At 37.5% G+C, this 19,882-nt stretch overlaps 1 protein-coding gene across 1 annotated transcript in view; it reads left to right on the forward strand.

Moving 5' to 3' along the window:
* LOC129907312 (uncharacterized) overlaps positions 1-19,882 on the forward strand; it is a 54,625-nt gene that overhangs the window by 2,496 nt on the left and 32,247 nt on the right. The window lies entirely within an intron of this gene.

The following is a 19,882-nucleotide window of genomic DNA, read 5'->3' on the forward strand; positions in this document are numbered from 1 at the left end:
AAAAGTCAAGGAAAATGACGTTTATGAAAATTTTACGTTGAATCCGGGAAAGGAAGGTAGTTAGATAAAAAATTAAAAAAATCAATAGACTTCAGTTTTTTTTTATTTTTAATAATACAAGGTGGTTTACCCCATCGAATGCTTTGGCAAAGTCCGTATAGGTACATATATAACGTCGGCGTTGGTTTGAAACTAATTTTTATGATTTACTAAAAATATTGGTGATATTGCTGTTTATAGTGGGCACTGTTTTGTGATCAAGGTGCATAAACATTGACCAGAACTTATTTTATTGAAGATCCGTTGATTGTTTTTTTTTTTTTATATGACTGTCTTTTTTGTTGAATGAAAATCTGCATATGCTAATATCTTCGCATTTGCTAATGTGTTTGCAACATTACTCGTTAAAAGATGCCTAGCATCTGCAAGAGTTAATCAGCTTGAAACTAATGCATCTACTTTAAATAGTCAACATAAGACCGTCAAAACCGATATTAACGAAATCAACAGTCAACACCTCTCTATCGTACGTGTTTGACTAGATGTATGGACTGTCAAACTTTACATAAGGCTTCATGCTTTCATGATTTTCATTGAATTTTTTCCATAATTCTTCTAGGGCTTGGAGTTTTCTGACTTTATATGCCGCGGTCTTGCGGTTAGCACAGTCTTTACCAATATTGGTTTTTAACTTGACGAGCTCCTCAAAGACCGCCTGCTGTCGGGCCACAATCATGTAAATAAACGCCTCCTCCATTGTAGAGTTACTCAATTGGATAGTCTGTTATGGGATCACGCGCTTTTTTCGTTAGTCACTACATTTTCCTTAACCAGATTAAGAGCATCAATAAAACGCTGTAAATTTTCTGGTGAGCCATCGAATTCACGGATTATTTTTGAAGCGAAATTTAAAAGGGAGTCGTCATTTTGTCCTCTATAATATTGTCTTCTTTTTTTTCGTCTGAATTATCGTCCTCTTCAATACTAATAAGTTCCCAATCTAGCCCTGTTATGTTAATATCTACTTTAGTACTTATATCTCTGGGTATTTTGATATTTTTGTTTCAAATCTGTAAAATGCTCTTTGTAAATAGTCACGAAAATAATAATGTAAGTTGTATGTTGTGTTGTGTTAGACATTAATCTATTATGTCTCACACTCCACAATAATTTAATTTCATTTCATGTTACGTAATCTTTCATACGTAACGAATATTAATAAAAAGGGTTTGCCGTAAAGGCAGGGGATGTGAACCCGACAAGTGGGTTCTTCTCCCTTTTAAAGCAATTTCCCTAATTTCCCTATCGTTTCCCTATGGTCCAGTTGTTAGGCACACTGGGGGCCAGTTATGGTAGAGGCAACTAAGGCCCACTTCCTGAAAGAGAGAAAATAAAAGATTGATTATTTTGTTTCTAAACTGTTCTTACATTTATTGTTTGATTGAGTAAGGTTTCTCCCTGTGTAGTTATTTAGACTGCGAATAGATCAGAGGTTCCTCTCCTAGTGTCGTTAACAAGACTGACTGCGTAATCTCTTAATTAATTCTACACTATTTATACTACTTCATTTTAACATTACACACTAATACTTATAAGACTAAAATATACAGTATAAAGTATTACCCAATTACAAAACTAAGATTGCTTACATCGCAATCTTGGGTAATACTTTATTTTATTGCTAATTAAATTGAAATACAAAGAATTACCCAATTACAAAATTAATATTGCATACATTGCAATTTTGGGCAATTCTTTGCTTATTATTTATTAACCTATATTTAAATTATACCTACTTAATTTCTTTTACCTTACTTTGCGTCATCCGCAATTTGAGCCATCAACACTCAATTTCCAATATGACCCATCAGCAGTTTTCTTTTGTTTATTTTAATTGTGACGATCCAGTTTGTTTTGTCACCGGATCGTCGACCTGCCGTCGCTTCAACTTATTATTGAAGTTGGATCATTGGTCAGGTGTTTACAATTGTTGTTATCCCAATTAATTTGAGTCGTTTGTTTTGTTTGCAAAGCGAATTACTCTTGGTGCCGGATTGTCTTCAAAGCTGGTTTGCTTGAATATTTGTAAAGAAACGAAAAGAACAATAAACAACACACACAATGAATGACTTCAAAGCTGGTTTGCTTGAATATTTGTAACAAAACGAAAAGAACAATAAACAACACAGTAAAAATTTTTTCTTTATAACACTTTTATTAATGATTGCTAAGTTAATGACAATTGTTTGAGACGGCGCGGCTGCTTGTCGACGACTGACTGCTTGAAAAGAAAATTAGAGTTCTCCAACCGCTTGCTAACCAATCCAATCCCAAATGTATGTTGCCTTTAACAACTTATATGCTGTCAATAGTTTAGATATGATATGGATAAAAAATGCTGCACAGCAAATTCCGCCTACAATTATAAGAATTTTTACTGGTGGTGGCATTGTATACCGAAGCTTGTATTTAGAAAAAGTGTGAAGCTTGCAAATTGCTTCAGTTATTTATGCGAATTTAATCTAGGACGATTAATGCAAAATGAAATTTAAATCAGAAAGAATGTACAAAGTGTGACATTCTATGTTTTAAATTAGAACTAAGAAAAATGAGTATGTAGATAGCAAGCAATTGGAGGATTCTGATGAATAATGATTTTAAGAACAAAACATTTCTGATGAATAATGATTTTAAGAACAAAACATTTCTGATGAATAATGATTGAATAATAAAAATTACAAATGCTTTGATTTAAAAGTTTTAGTGATGATTAATCAAATTAAGTTACATAGAAGAAAGAAAATATTAATTTTTTACTAAAACAAAGACTTAACAGTGCCCTTGAATTCTTGAATTATGAATGAATTAAATTATTGTGGAGGGTTATGGTTAGTGTGAGACATAATAGATTAATGTCTAACACAACACGGGTGACCTTATTTTCATCAAATAACACATCATTTATACATACAAATTACAATTCAAATCACTTTAAAATATACGAATGGATGCCAATAGACCTTTGTTTTTTTTTATTTTTAATAATACAAGGTGGTTTACCCTATCGAATGCTTTGGCAAAGTCCGTATACATATATAACGTCGGCGTTGGTTTGAAACTTATTTTTATGATTTACTAAAAATATTGGTGATATTGCTATTTATAGTCGGCACTGTTTTGTGCTGAAATGCTGATCAGGGTGCATAAACATTGACCAGAACTTATTTTATTGAAGATCCGTTGATTGTTTTTTTTTTTTTATATGACTGTCTTTTTTGTTGAATGAAAATCTGCATATGCTAATATCTTCGCATTTGCTAATGTGTTCATTACTCGTTAAAAGATGCCTAGCATTAATCCCACGCATCTCTGCGCCAGTGGCAAGAACTGCAGCACAGAAGAAATATATGTTTGGGCAGGCAACCGATGAATAAGCAGATTTTACCACTAAACTAAGTTCAACTTGATATGGGAAATATGAATCATTTTTATCATACTCCTCTCCATCCTTATATAATCGGAAAACCTCTTTTTCGAGTTCTTCTGTAAATACCCATCTCATGAGATCTCCTGGGGTGGCCATTATGTTTGCAACATTACTCGTTAAAAAATGCATAGCAATAATCCCACGCATCTCTGCGCCAATGGCAAGAACTGCAGCATAGAAGAAATATATGCTTGGGCAGGCAACCGATGAATAAGCAGATTTTACCACTAAACCAAGTTCAACTTGATACGGGAAATATGAATCATTTTTATCATACTCCTCTCCATCCTTATATAATCGGAAAACCTCTTTTCGAGTTCTTCTGTAAATACCCATCTCATGAGATCTCCTGGGGTGGCCATCCCCAAATGGATTTGAGTTTGAACGAAAATTAATAAAGATGCACTGTTGCCGCCAAATCATAGATGTACATTTGAACCAAATATTATGTAACATACTTCAGTCTTGATTTAGCTACCAACCGCTACGGTCATCTCATTTATTATAATAAAGCTCTTAGTACAAATAATCATTGTTACTCTCTTCATTTCTTTCTTACAGTCCACTTATACTCCGCTCGAACATTGTGGCGCCAAATGTTGCCGCCAAATCATAGATGTACATTTGAACCAAATATTATGTAACATACTTCAGTCTTGATTTAGCTACCAACCGCTACGGTCATCTCATTTATTATAATAAAGCTCTTAGTACAAATAATCATTGTTACTCTCTTCATTTCTTTCTTACAGTCCACTTATACTCGGCTCGAATATTGGTCCTTCGAGCCGGATTGATAGCTCCTGGAAAGCCCCGTCGGTGAATAATCGAGCCCAGGGCCATGATTTTTCACTATTGTTGCTGCCTATAGAAGCCACAAATTGTAGTATTGATAAGATCATGTTCTCATGTCTGGTTATAGACATATATTTGAGAATAACACTGATGGCAGAGTCAGTTTTGCTGGCTGCCTTGGACAGCCAGCCTAAACATCCTAAGCCCACCTGTGACAGAGCCAACAGTCCAGCGGATCTAAAGATCGATTCAACAAGGTCCTTCCTCTCACTAGGGGGATTTATATGCGAATAAATAACCCAAGTTAGTGTCTTAATACTCCCCGGTTGGAATCGATAATACATGGACTGGAACTTATCCATCATGCCATCGTGTGGTGGAATAGTAATAGGAAATTCGTGCTTATACGAGAATAAATTATTGACTCTCACGTTTGTATATTTTACTATATGAACGGAGACAGAATTCTTCTCCTTTACACAAACTCTCAACATTTGTAGACAAATGTATCCCACGTAAACCATTGCTGAATAAACATCTGAAGGGTATGTACCGTCAACGGGAGATTTACACAACATATCCCAGAGGGTATCATACCACTTATTGGCATTGTCCACAGTTACAGAGATTGAAGAAAGACTTGCCCCTGATTGAAGTCCGGAAGCACTTGATTGTTGGTTATCACCAGGTACTGGAGTGCCTTGACAAGTGGATTGCCATATCTTGTCTTTGCTTTTGTCCACTGATCCAGGACAAGTCAAGCTTGAGGTGATCTCATCAGAGAAAAAGTAAGCGTTAATTAAGTACTCATCGGCAGATAACGGAATAGATGCTAGAAGCCCCATTATAGTATCTTCGACTGATGACGGGAGAGCATTATACAGGGTGTCCCACAGTCACCGCCCCAAATGAAAACCATGGATTCCTGAGGTCATTTGAAGTCGAAAAACTTAAGAGGTAATTTTCTCGTTTTCGTCCCGTTTTCGAGTTACCACGGTTTTTATGATTTTTGCTCTCTTGTCCTTTAACTGGCCTTATCTTTGCCAAACTAAGTTTGATTTGAAAGATTTTTTTTACAACCAATCAAGAATTTATTACAGTTTAAGTTTGTCTCAAATTTTTTTTTCTGCGGACAACCGTTTTTCCACAATTTTGCATCAAACACAATTTTCTTCGTTTTTTAAGTTGTTTTTTACACTTTCATATCATTTAAGTCAAAAAAACACGTTAATGAGTATTAATTTTTTGTCCTTTTTCTTAAAGCCCAGTTTGTTTTCATAAAAAAAATAAGTTTTATTTCATAAAAAAGGCTACTGAAAGTAATTAAAAAAAAAAATAAACGAACTGAGTGAATTAAAAAAAAAATAATTTTTAAATAAAAAATTGATTTAAATGAATTAAAAACTTTTTTTGAGCTATTGTGATTAAGAAAAGACTAAATAGATAAAGCTCAGAAAAAAATTTAATTTATTTAAATCAATTTTTTATTTAAAAATTATTTTTTTTTAATTCACTCAGTTTGTTTATTTTTTTTTTAATTACTTTCAGTAGCCTTTTTTATGAAATAAAATTTATTTTTTTTATGAAAATAAACTGGGCTTTAAGAAAAATGACAAAAAATTAATACTCATTAACGTGTTTTTTTGACTTAAATGATATGAAAGTGTAAAAAACAACTTAAAAAACGAAGAAAATTGTGTTTGATGCAAAATTGTGGAAAAACGGTTGTCCGCAGAAAAAAAAGTTTTGAGACAAACTTAAACTGTAATAAATTCTTGATTGGTTGTAAAAAAAATCTTTCAAATCAAACTTAGTTTGGCAAAGATAAGGCCAGTTAAAGGACAAGAGAGCAAAAATCATAAAAACCGTGGTAACTCGAAAACGGGACGAAAACGAGAAAATTACCTCTTAAGTTTTTCGACTTCAAATGACCTCAGGAATCCATGGTTTTCATTTGGGGCGGTGACTGTGGGACACCCTGTATACATACCAGTTAAGAAATGCCTTTGCATAAATAATCATTGTTACTCTCTTCATTTCTTTCTTACAGTCCACTTATACTCCGCTCGAACATTGTGGCGCCAAATGTTGCCGCCAAATCATAGATGTACATTTGAACCAAATATTATGTAACATACTTCAGTCTTGATTTAGCTACCAACCGCTACGGTCATCTCATTTATTATAATAAAGCTCTTAGTACAAATAATCATTGTTACTCTCTTCATTTCTTTCTTACAGTCCACTTATACTCCGCTCGAACATTGGTCCTTTTTCGCCACATGTAGAACATTCGTTTAATAAAAAATAAAATTCTAAATTCAATAACTGTCTACTGTCCCATTTAATCCATCCCCTTTGTGTGTGTGAAAGAGCTCGTGTCGCAAAAAACTAAACGGCATTTATGTATATTGTACATACCTTTTTTTTTTTGTATATTTGACCGTAGCGCGTGGCTTTCTTTAATACGGCACATTATTATCGAGACCCGTTGCTTTTTCTTTGTTAAATTTCTTACAAATAATTCGCGTTTGATATTTTTTGAATTTTAATTGACATTAAGAAGCAGTTCTTAATATCACCATGAGCAACGCAGCTAGTTTAACGAAGCGAGATACGGCTCGCAATTCCATCAGGCGCTATATGGTGAGCAGTAAAAAAGCCGAGTCATTTGATGCAGCTGAGATCGATGTCTATCTCGGACTCCTCGCCGAGCAGTGGGATAAATTCCAAGCAGCCCAACAAGAAGTGGAACTTTCGTGTGGAGCAGAAACTATTGCAGAGCAAGAGTCTGAACGTGAACAAGGCGAGACATGGTATCGAGAAGCTCTTACAAATTTCACACGTGCACGCAACAAAATCAAAAACGATCCTCCCGGCACCAGCAAGGAGGTAGTTACAGTTGATAAATTGCTGCACGCTGCTCGAACAGACATTCGTTTACCTCCAATGAAATTACCATGCTTTGATGGGAATTCGAAAGAATGGAAACCCTTTGAAGATGCATTTACCGCATTCATCCATGGTGAGTCGTCGATTTCCAGCGTCCAAAAATTACACTTTTTGTTGAGCAGCCTTCAAGGTCCAGCTCTACAAGTTGTTAAAGGTTTTCGCATCACGAGCAACAACTATGACGAGGTTTGGGAACTATTGAAAAAGCGCTACGACTCTACGAGAATCATTGTCGATTCGCATTTTCAAGCGCTTTTCTCTCAAAAAAATAAATACAGAGTCTTCTGCTGCCATAAGATGTCTCTTAGATGAAACTCAAGAGCATTTCCGTTCTCTCAAGGCTATTGGGAGACCTGTCGATAATTGGGATGACTGGCTACTTCATCTAACTATCAGCAAGCTTGATATCGAGACGCATAGGCAGTGGGAGCTGACTCAGACTGGAAATAAAGTTGCGAACTTTAACGAACTTGTGACATTTTTGGAAAACAGATGTCGTTCATTAGATGCCATCATCTGCCACCAGCAAACATCCAGCAGCAAGAACCAAACAAGTCAACAAGTGAAAGGTAAAAAATCAAGTTCACTTCATTGCGCGACACCTGCGACAGCTGTAGCACCTTGCAAGAAAATTCAAGGACGTCGTTTTCGTCGTCAGGTTCAAAACCACGTGTGCCCATATTGCTCAGGTAAGCACTTTATCTTTACTTGTGACAAGTTTCGTTCTACAGAAGTTCCAAGACGAATCTCATTTGCGAACGACAACAATTTATGCTCCAATTGCTTGGGATCTGGTCATAACCAAACCAATTGTCAAAGTAAATACACGTGTCGAGTCTGTAACGCCCATCATCACACGCTTTTACATTGCGAGTCACCATCAGACTCCAGTGTATCGCAAACCACATCTACCCCCAGCTTCACGCCAGCATATGCTTCTCATTCTAAGCATTATGTACTTCTTGGTACCGCAATGGTACAGGTTATGGACAAGTCTAATAGGCCTCAGCCAGCCAGGCTCCTTTTCGACAATGGATCACACGCTTCCTTCATTAGCGAAAGTTGTGTACAGCGACTTCACCTAAGGCGTACATCAGTGACTACAGCAATTGAAGGAATTGGCGCTACAGACGCCGGGTCCTCGAAAGGCGAAGTCGAACTTACCTTAACCTCACTTGATCAAAAGTTTTCAACAACAATTAATGCTCAAATTTTGAACAAAATAACGAGCCATCTACCGCCGGTTCCAGTTCATAACTACAATTGGCCACATATCAGTGGACTCGCACTAGCAGATCCATGCTTCAACATACCTGCAGCCATCGATTTATTAATTGGATCTGATGAGCTAAGCCAATTTCTATGCACCGGATTGATCAAAGGCCCAGTTGGCACACCAATTGCTCAGAACTCCACACTTGGGTGGGTATTAATGGGCAAAGTGTCGGACTCAACTCCAATGCCAGCTCCAGTGCCAACATATACCGCTTCTTCTCTGTGCCTATTCACCAATGCTGCTTTAACAAAAGCAGTGTCTAGACTTTGGGAAATAGAGTCGTTGCCTGAAGTAAAACACCTTACCATCGAGGAGAGCTTGTGTGAGCAGTTCTATGAGGAAACACATTACCGTCAGACGGATGGCCGCTTCGTCGTCCAGCTTCCTTTTAAGCCTGACTGTCCTTTAGGAAGCTCCCGCAATTCAGCCGTTCGCGCATTACTTCGCATGGAAAAACAATTTGCCAAGAACAAAGACCTCTACGTAAATTATAAAAAATTTATACACGAGTTTTTGGAATTGGGCCACATGGAAGAAGCTGGCCAGGAACCAGCAGCTGAAAGTCATTACTACTTGCCACACCGAGCGGTCGTCAAAGAAACAAGCACCACTACCAAGCTTAGGGTGGTGTTTAATGCATCTTGCCGCACCAGTTCGGGATTTTCGCTCAACGACACACAGATGATAGGTCCACAACTACAGCCAGACCTATTTTCAACTCTTCTTCGACTTCGTACACATCGCTTTGCTATGAGTGCTGATGTGGAAAAGATGTACCGCCAGGTAAGAGTAAATCAGCAACACGTCGACTTCCAGAGAATCGTATGGAGAGATTCACCATCCGAAGATATTAAAGATTACAAACTTTTGACAGTTACTTATGGGGTTTCGTCCGCTTCTCATTTGGCGGTTAAATCTCTTCAAAAAGCTGCGACTATCACAAGCCCAAACTCCTTAGTAACTCAAGTTATCTTACGTGATTTTTATATGGATGACCTCCTTACTGGTTGCTATGAGGAAGACGATCTCCAGCGTTTGCAGTTAGACATATCCAACGTGTTAAGCGAAAGTGGGTTCCATCTCCGGAAGTGGGCGTCTAATTCACCAACCGTCATAAACTCTATTCCGATTGATCAACGTGAGGTCATGCAATCCTTGAAATTTGATGAAACAGATGGCGTCCGGACACTGGGCCTTCAGTGGGTCCCTTCACTCGACCATCTTTCATTTGCTGTCCAGGTCAATGAAATACCAAATACAATCCTAACTAAACGAATTCTACTTTCAGATTCTTGTAAGTTGTTTGACCCCTTGGGTTTGCTGTCTCCATCAACCATAATTCCAAAGATGATCTTTCAAAGTCTTTGGAGACCTAAGGTGGATTGGGACGAGACTGTGCCACACGACATCAAACGCAAATGGTTGCATTACAGGGACCATATCACCTGCCTCGCAGCAATCAAAGTGCCGAGGTGGGTTGGTACAGGGATCCCCGAGGCTACAACTGATTTACACGGCTTTGCGGATGCTTCTCAATCAGCTTATGCCGCAGCCGTTTACGTGCGCACAGTAGCTCCTAACGGAAGTATCTCCGTATCTCTACTGACCGCAAAAACAAGAGTCGCCCCCTTGAAGACCACAACTTTATCGCTGCCACGCCTAGAGTTGTGTGGAGCATTTCTTTTGGCACAGCTGATGAAACACGTAAAAGTCTGTCTGTCACCGCACGTACGCAAAGTTTATGGATGGACCGATTCCACCGTCGCGCTTGCCTGGATCCGTCAAGAACCTGGCAAGTGGACGACCTTTGTTGCAAATCGTGTGTCGGAGATTCAGCAGATCGTTCCGGCTGAAAACTGGTTTCACGTTCAATCATCGCAAAACCCAGCAGACTGTGCTACTCGAGGTGTCTTTCCACATCAACTATCTGAACATCCTCTCTGGTGGAGCGGGCCTACTTGGCTCCGCGAAGATGAATCTGCTTGGCCTGCGCAACATATTTTCACAACAAAATTAGACCAACGATCAGAATCAGCTAATCTCGTCACTGCACCGCCACCAATCTGGGATCTCATCAACCAGTATTCATCTCTACGAAAGTTAAAACGCATCACCGGTTATATTCTCCGATACATTGCCCAGATTCGTCGTCATGTTAAGCTCCGCAAAGAAGAAGAAGAAAGAAAACGTCTTCAGCTTCTAGGGCTAAGCAATGCTGTTGAGACCAGTGAAGACGAAACTTCAACCCCTCCTCATAAATCAAGTCGACATCTTCACCTTTCTGAGCTAAGCAGTGCTCTAGATTTTTGGATACACCAAACCCAGAAGCATTTCTTCCCAGACGAGATTCACAGACTGCAATCCAATAAGCCTGTGGGTAAGTGTAGTAAACTTCTAAAATTGCATCCATTTCTAGACCAAAATCACCTCATTCGAGTTGGAGGAAGGTTGTCCAACTCGCGTCTTACAACAGACAAAAAATATCCATTGGTACTTCCGGCAAATTCGAGACTTGCTTTGCTTCTTTGCGAAGACATTCATTCATCTACGCTTCACGCTGGCCCGCAAACTATGCTTGCTACTCTACAAAGCCGATACTGGGTCATCAGGGCACGACAACTTGTACGCAAGGTTTATAAATCGTGCATCAAATGCAGCAGATATACTGCCGTCGTTCAGCAGCAACTAATGGGCGATTTGCCATGGCCACGAGTTCAAATTTGCCGACCGTTTTTGCGCAGTGCCGTAGACTTCGCTGGACCTGTGCAGCTACGTTTTTCGAAAGGACGAGGTTCTAGAGCTGTGAAAGGGTATATTTCCATCTTTGTGTGTATGTCCACTGGTGCCATGCACCTAGAACTAGCAAGCGACCTTTCATCAGCAACGTTTATCGCTGTATTTAAAAGATTCGTATCCCGAAGAGGCCATTGCAAGGAATTATTCAGCGACAATGGCACAAATTTCGTCGGGGCTGAAAAGGAGCTTAAGATGTTTCTCTCACTCGCAATGAAAGACGAACACCTGGCGAAGCATCTCAGCGACGACGGCACAGTCTGGCATTTCAATCCGCCTTCCGCTCCCCACATGGGTGGATATTGGGAGACCGCAGTAAAACGTGTCAAGTTCCATCTTCGTCGCACCTTGGGAGATACTTTGCTAACCTACGAAGAGTTCACAACACTGCTAACAGAAATCGAAGCTTGCGTTAATTCGAGGCCTCTATGTGCTACAACATCTGATGTCGACGATTTGTCCGCTCTGACACCGGGCCACTTTCTCATTGGCGAACCGTTGAAAACAATACCGGAACCCAATGTAAATGAATTCAAGGGAAATCTGATGAGTAGATGGCAAATTATCTCAAGTTTACGACAGCACTTCTGGAAAAGGTGGAGTTTGGAGTATTTAGTCCAGCTTCAACAACGGGCAAAATGGAATCGTCCGAGTATTAAATTCAATGTTGGAGATTTGGTGTTACTGCGTGATGAGAAGTTGCCACCAACAAAGTGGAAGCTAGGCAGAATTATTCGTTTACACCCCGGACATGACGATCTAGTGCGAGTCGTCACTATAAAGACAGCAGATGGAGTACTTATGCGACCAGTAGTCAAAGTTTCACCTCTATTATCTTTCATCGATGACAAGCCTAACAATTGAGTTTTGAGAAAATAAAATGTATTCTCTCAAGGTGGGCAGAATGTTGCCGCCAAATCATAGATGTACATTTGAACCAAATATTATGTAACATACTTCAGTCTTGATTTAGCTACCAACCGCTACGGTCATCTCATTTATTATAATAAAGCTCTTAGTACAAATAATCATTGTTACTCTCTTCATTTCTTTCTTACAGTCCACTTATACTCGGCTCGAATATGCACAATCCTTATGTCTAGCAAGTTGGGATCCACATCTAACAAGTGAATATTTTCCGAAAATAATGCAAGAGATAATCAGCTTGAAACTAATGCATCTACTTTAAAAAGTCAACATAATACTGTCAAAACCGATATTAACGAAATCAACAGTCAACACCTCTCTATCGTACGTGTTTGACTACATGTATGGACTGTCAAACTTTACATGAGGCTTGATGCTTTCATGATTATCATTGAATTCTTTCCATAATTCTTCTAGGGCTTGGAGTTTTCTGATTTTATATGCCGCGGTCTTGCGGTCAGCACCGATGAGCCATCGAATTCACAGATTATTTTTGAAGCGAAATTTATAAAGTCTATGGGAGTCGTCATTTTGTCCTCTATAATATTGTCTTCTTTTTTTTTCGTCTGAATTATCGTCTTCTTCAATACTAATAAGTTCCCAATCTAGCCCTGTTATGTTAATATCTACTTTAGTACTTATATCTCTGGGTATTTTGATATTTTTGTTTCAAATCTGTAAAATGCTCTTTGTAAATAGTCACGAAAATAATAATGTAAGTTGTATGTTGGCTAGTCCTTGACTTGATATAGTCTTTATATATTTGGCAGCCACGGTAATTGGCTGGGTGCTCCTTTTTACAATTTACGCATAGAGCCTTTGACTCCTGAGTCGGTTTTACTGGGCAATTGCCCGGTAGGTGATTTTGTATACATTTAACGCATTTGAAGTTTCTGTCACAATTTTTGGCCAGGTGGCCAAAACCCTGGAACCGCCTACATTGCAATACCCCGATGTTACCTCTGGGGTTTTCCCAGTAGATCTTCGTATTGAGTATATAGTTAATTTTTATTATATCGTTAGAAGGGATACCCTTTGAAAGCCATACCAGGAAAAGATTTGTATTAAACCCTATGCTCCTTGATCTCTCCGTAGAAAAGACCGACACCTTTTCAACGGTCCCCGGGAGGACGCCCTCTAAATAATTTAAGATATCTGATTCATTAAAATCAGATGTCAAGCCTCTAAGGATTAAATTTACTGTTTTGTTTTCTTTTAACGTATAGGAAAAACCTTGAATATCGCCACTCTCCCTTATCTTGTCCATCAGCTCTTGGTGGACTTTGGGATTGTCTACATATAATTTGGATGTACCATTTTTGCTGTTTTTAAAATAAAATTTAAAATCACCTGTTAGTGTTTTCTAAAATAATAGCTGGGCAAAACTTACTTGTTTTAATTTTATGATGGCTGGAACCTCCTTCTGTATTGTCCTGCGATAATCTTTCTTTGTTTTGTGTGGTGATGGTGGTGGTAGAGTTGTCGGTGTTGTCTATGGTGGCGGTGGCGGCGGTTATGGCGGTGGTGGCGGGGGCGATGGTGGCGGTGGAGGTAGCAGTGGCGTTATATATCTTACTGCTATCCACCAGATTCTCCACGGATTCGACTTTTGTTTGCGTTGAGATTTTTGAGTAACGTCTCTTGGTAGACGTGGACGTACTCTTTAGAAATTGTAGATCGCCCAGCGTTGCGAATCAGTTTCTGTTATCGACAGCTTCTCTGGCTGCGACAATTGTAGTTGGAGATTTAGCACTCCTTGCCTCTTTCCAGCTTTCTTGGAGTTCTTCTAGTAAATCCATTGTAGGGGTTTAGTTGATTTTTCTGTATTTTATCCAAATTCGTATTTTTATCTTGAAGACTTCATCAGGTTTTTCTTGCTTCTAACACTCAACATCGTATACAATTGGTATTAGAACTGGCTTTACAGGATATTATAACATAATTGTAGCGTTTAACAACAATAATGAATGGTTGGATATTCTCACCCATTTTGTTGAGGAAGGCAATATGGTCTAAACGAATGAATTCTGCGAGTCCTTGATGGTATGTCGTTTTACGTGTTTTCGACTATCTGTGTCTTCTCTTATAACTTTTTGGAAAGGTACAAAGTATCCATGCAGAGCCCAAAGTCAGCAATTATTTTAGCAAGATGATGGTGACGGGAACAACGTGGTGGCTGTTGTTGATTTTGCTGTACATATTTTATCCAAATCCGTATTTTTAACTTGGAGACTTTATCGGGTTTTTCTTGCTTCTAACATTCAAGATCGTATACAATTGGTATTAGAACTAGGTTTACAGGATATTATAACATAATTGTAGCGGTTTAGTTGTAACGAAATAGACTCTCGCCCCTCTGCACTCCTCGTAGACCACCCTTACAACCTCATATGTACAGGTACATGAGGCTGGTCCGGGCAGCAAGAGGCAGAGGGGTGTCCAGTACTCCGGCCCCCGTTCGGCATGCTGGCAACCGGCCGTTGCTCGTCGGATGGGGGTGAGTTCTTGGAGCCGAAGTATTGGACTGTTGTTACGAACTGTCCTCATGCCGATATATGCTGGAAATAAAATGAGGTGGGAACCCGATGTTAAAAGTTTTAGGGGAGCGGTGACTCCAGTAGGGCCGAGGGTCTAGATGTTGTTGGCCCTCGGAGGATTTTCCCACCCATGTATCTTTTAGATACCACCATGGCTACCACGACCTCCAGTATTGTGTGGTAGCCCCTAATCCCGAACCAACTTGTCCCTAAAATCCCCTAATCATCCAGCTTACCTCTGCTTCTGACCCAACTTTTAATTAGACACCATATTGAGCTTCTCAAAAAGGAAAAAAAATTTTCAAGGGTTAACTGTTTAACCATAAAAACTCTAGTTTTCAACTAATTAAATACATTTATTAAATGGCTTATATACTAAACAATTTCATAAGGTATTATATCCAAATCCGTATTTTTAACTTGAAAATTTCATCAGGTTTTTCTTGCTTCTAACATTCAACATCGTATACAATTGGTATTAGAACTAGGTTTACAGGATATTATAACATAATTGTAGCGTTTAACAACAATAATGAATGGTTGGATATTCTCACAAATTTTATTGAGGAAGGCAATATGGTCTTCTACAGCTTGAATTTTCTTGCCTATACAAACGAATGAATTCTGCGAGTCCTTGATGGTATGTCGTATTACGTGTTTTCGACTATCTTTGTCTTTTCTTATAACTTTTTGGAAAGGTACAAAGTACAAAGTATGCATGAAGAGTCAGAAATTATTTTAGCAAGATGATAGTGGCGGGAACAACGTGGTTGCTGTAAGATGGTTGTGGCTGTAAGATGGTCGTGGCTGGAAGGAACCTGGTGGTGGCAATTATAGATTTGTAGCAAATGACTACAACGACAGCGGAGGCAGACAAGCTTGGTGGAAAAGCCTTAGCAAAAACCACGATTCCAGTTCTTTATTCTTTCCAAAAACTAACGTCTTTCCGAATACAAATTATCGTTCCGCTTTGGACTAAAACTTTCAAAATTTGTACAAAGACTAAAAACAAAATTCGTTTCTCTCCAAAAAGAAGGAGAGAAAAATATAAAACATAGAACGAGAGCACACAGTACCTCTGTTCGGTTAAAAAAACATCGAACAATACAATTTTATACAATTGGTATTAGAACTGGTTTAACGGGATATTATTACATAATTGTAGCGGTTTAGTTGATTTTGCTGTATTTTATCCAAATCCGTATTTTTATCTTGAAGACTTCATCAGGTTTTTTTTGCTTCTAACATTCAAGATCGTATACAACTGTTATTAGAACTGGGTTTACAGGATATTATAACATAATTGTAGCGGTTTAGTTGATTTTGCTGTATTATATCTAAATCCGTATTTTTATCTTGAAAACTTCATCAGGTTTTTTTTGCTTCTAACATTCGACATCGTATACAATTGGTATAAGAACTGGGTTTACAGTTAACATAACATAATTGTAGCGGTTTAGTTGATTTTGCTTGATGGTATGTCGTATTACGTGTTTTCGACTATCTTTGTCTTCTCTTATAACTTTTTGGAAAGGTACAAAGTATCCATGCCGAGCCCAAAGTCAGCAATTATTTTAGCAAGATGATGGTGACGGGAACAACGTGGTGGCTGTTGTTGATTTTGCTGTACATATTTTATTCAAATCCGTATTTTTAACTTAAAGACTTTTTCAGGTTTTTCTTGCTCCTAACATTCAAGATCGTATACAATTGGTATAAGAACTGGGTTTACAGTTAATATTACATAATTGTAGCGGTTTAGTTGATTTTGCTTGATGGTATGTCGTATTACGTGTTTTCGACCATCTTTGTCTTTTCTTATAACTTTTTGGAAAGGTACAAAGTATCCATGCAGAGCCCAAAGTCAGCAATTATTTTAGCAAGATGATGCTGACGGGAACAACGTGGTGGCTGTTGTTGATTTTGCTGTACATTTATTTTATCCAAATCCGTATTTTTATCTTGAAGACTTCATCCGATTTTTCTTGTAGCAAATGACTACAACGACATCGGAGGCAGACAAGGCAGCGTGGTGGAAAAGCCTTTGCAAAAACCACGATTCCAGTTCTTTATTATTTCCAAAAACTAACGTCTTTCCGAATACAAATTATCGTTCCGCCTTGGACTAAAACGTTCAAAATTTGTGCAAAGACTAAAAACAAAATTCGTTTCTCTCCAAAAAGAAGGAGAGAAAAATATAAAACATAGAACGAGAGCACACAGTAGCTCTGTTCGGTTAAAAAAACATCGAACAATACAATTATATACAATTGGTATTAGAACTGGGTTAACAGGATATTATTACATAATTGTAGCTGTTTAGTTGATTTTGGTGTATTATATCTAAATCCGTATTTTTATCTTGAAAACTTCATCAGGTTTTTTTTGCTTCTAACATTCAACATCGTATACAATTGGTATTAGAACTGGGTTTACAGGATATTATAACATAATTGTAGCGGTTTAGTTGATTTTGCTGTATTATATCCAAATCCGTTTTTTTATCTTGAAGACATCATCAGGTTTTTCTTGCTTCTAACAGTCAAGATCGTATACAATTGATATTAGAACTGGGTTTACAGGATATTATAAGATAATTGTAGCTTTTTAGTTGATTTTGCTTGATGGTATGTCGTATTACGTGTTTTCGACCATCTTTGTCTTTTCTTATAACTTTTTGGAATTGTACAAAGTATCCATGCAGAGCCCAAAGTCAGCAATTATTTTAGCAAGATGATGCTGACGGAAACAACGTGGTGGCTGTTGTTGATTTTGCCGTACATATTTTATTCAAATCCGTATTTTTAACTTAAAGACTTTATCAGGTTTTTCTTGCTCCTAACATTCAAGATCGTATACAATTGGTATAAGAACTGGGTTTACAGTTAACATAACATAATTGTAGCGGTTTAGTTGATTTTGCTTGATGGTATGGCGTATTACGTGTTTTCGACCATCTTTGTCTTTTCTTATAACTTTTTGGAAAGGTACAAAGTATCCATGCAGAGCCCAAAGTCAGCAATTATTTTAGCAAGATGATGCTGACGGGAACAACGTGGTGGCTGTTGTTGATTTTGCTGTACATTAATTTTATCCAAATCCGTATTTTTATCTTGAAGACTTCATCCGATTTTTCTTGTAGCAAATGACTACAACGACATCGGAGGCAGACAAGGCAGCGTGGTGGAAAAGCCTTTGCAAAAACCACGATTCCAGTTCTTTATTCTTTCCAAAAACTAACATCTTTCCGAATACAAATTATCGTTCCGCCTTGGACTAAAACGTTCAAAATTTGTACAAAGACTAAAAACAAAATTCGTTTCTCTCCAAAAAGAAGGAGAGAAAAATATAAAACATAGAACGAGAGCACACAGTAGCTTTGTTCGGTTAAAAAAACATCGAACTATACAATTATATACAATTGGTATTAGAACTGGGTTAACAGGATATTATAACATAATTGTAGCGGTTTAGTTGATTTTGCTGTACATATTTTATCCAAATCCGTATTTTTAACATGAAGACTTCTTCAGGTTTTTGCACTAATTCTTAGAAGAACTTTTTTGATAATGGTAAATATTAATGTAATTTAAATATAAATACATATATTTTGATATAATTTTTTATAATTCCAATGATTATACGTGTAAACGGTTTCAATGGTGCACGATGATGAGGAATTTGTCCGTTATCCAATTTGAGGTCTCCATAGTGATATTTGATTCCAAGAACATCGTGGAAGGAAATGTGCTTCCTTGCCGGCGTTGCTTTCTTTCCTTTTTGTTTTTTTTTTTTTATCACTATCACTTCCACCGCTTGCGTATTCGGTATTACTAAAACTTCTCTTTTTAAGGATACTTATTTTTTTCTTCTAATTTTTTAGATTTTTTTTTCACTATTTTTTCTCCTTTCTTGGAGGATAAATTTTGTGTGGATCAGAATCGAAACACATTATATCCACGGGTATGTAATTTATTTTTAATTACGGCAGTACTCTAGTATTCTTTACAATGTTCGTACTTTGTTTTCCGAACTTAACACTTGTAAAGAATTTCACTATTCACAATCTTTCATAACTTTTTATTTTCTGAAAATTTTTAATTGTGAATTTTACTTCACTTTCACTCATGAGACGATAGTTCTGTGTTCGATTCCATTGTTGAAAGCTTTGTTAGTTTTATAAAATCACAATTGGAAAATACAAACATTTATGCACATAAAGGAACTCATAGGTTTGATTTGTGGAACAGTTATAGTTTGATTCGATTAAATAAACATGAAATGATGTTGCCATTGTCTTGATTTAATAGATTTTCTCCGGTTAGAATGAAAAAACTTTCTAAAGCATCTTCGTTATATGACATACAGCGATTTTATTTTATTTAATAAATAAAATTTTGTTGATACCACCAGTGTCAAGTGCTTCCACGAAAGAATCGATGCCTAGTCTTCATCTCCCAGTTTAAATCAGACTCGCCGATTCACCCGAGCAAATCGTTATGTATTGGTCTGTGGGTCACAAATGTCCTTGAGTTGACATGATATGTCATGCCAATGTGTTCAAAATATAAATGCGTTTTGCCTTCGATCGCCCTGTCGAGCTCGTAAGGCATAAGTCGCCGAATGCCACAAACTTCCAGAGAACTATTTTTATAAAAAATATCTGTCCCTTTATATTTGTGGATTCTTTGCATCGGATGTCTGAAAAAGCATTCCATTTCAGACATGTACATCAATTTGAAATGAGTTAGCACTTTTAAAAACATTGCACATGACTATAACTTTAACTACCATTTAATAAAAACCTTAATAATAATAACTAAAATATAATCTTACTACTCATAACTAAACTACCATCCATACATATGTTTAGGGAGGAGGTCATTCAATTTCTTTTTTTTGCATATGTGGCGGACAAAAATACTTTAATATTTTAAATCAATTTATTTAATAGAAGATGTGATCATGTGATCTTGTGATCGATTACTCTAGAACTGTTTCTTGTTCGAAGCCAAGCTACAGCTGCAACCTGATTGGCCATTTTCAGGCGGCCTCTATCGACTCTCGATAGAGACGCAGCGTTGCCAGAACCATATATATTCCATCCTTAGGTAC

Source organism: Episyrphus balteatus, chromosome 1 (assembly GCF_945859705.1).
Source record: "Episyrphus balteatus chromosome 1, idEpiBalt1.1, whole genome shotgun sequence".
NCBI classification, from domain to species: domain Eukaryota; kingdom Metazoa; phylum Arthropoda; class Insecta; order Diptera; family Syrphidae; genus Episyrphus; species Episyrphus balteatus.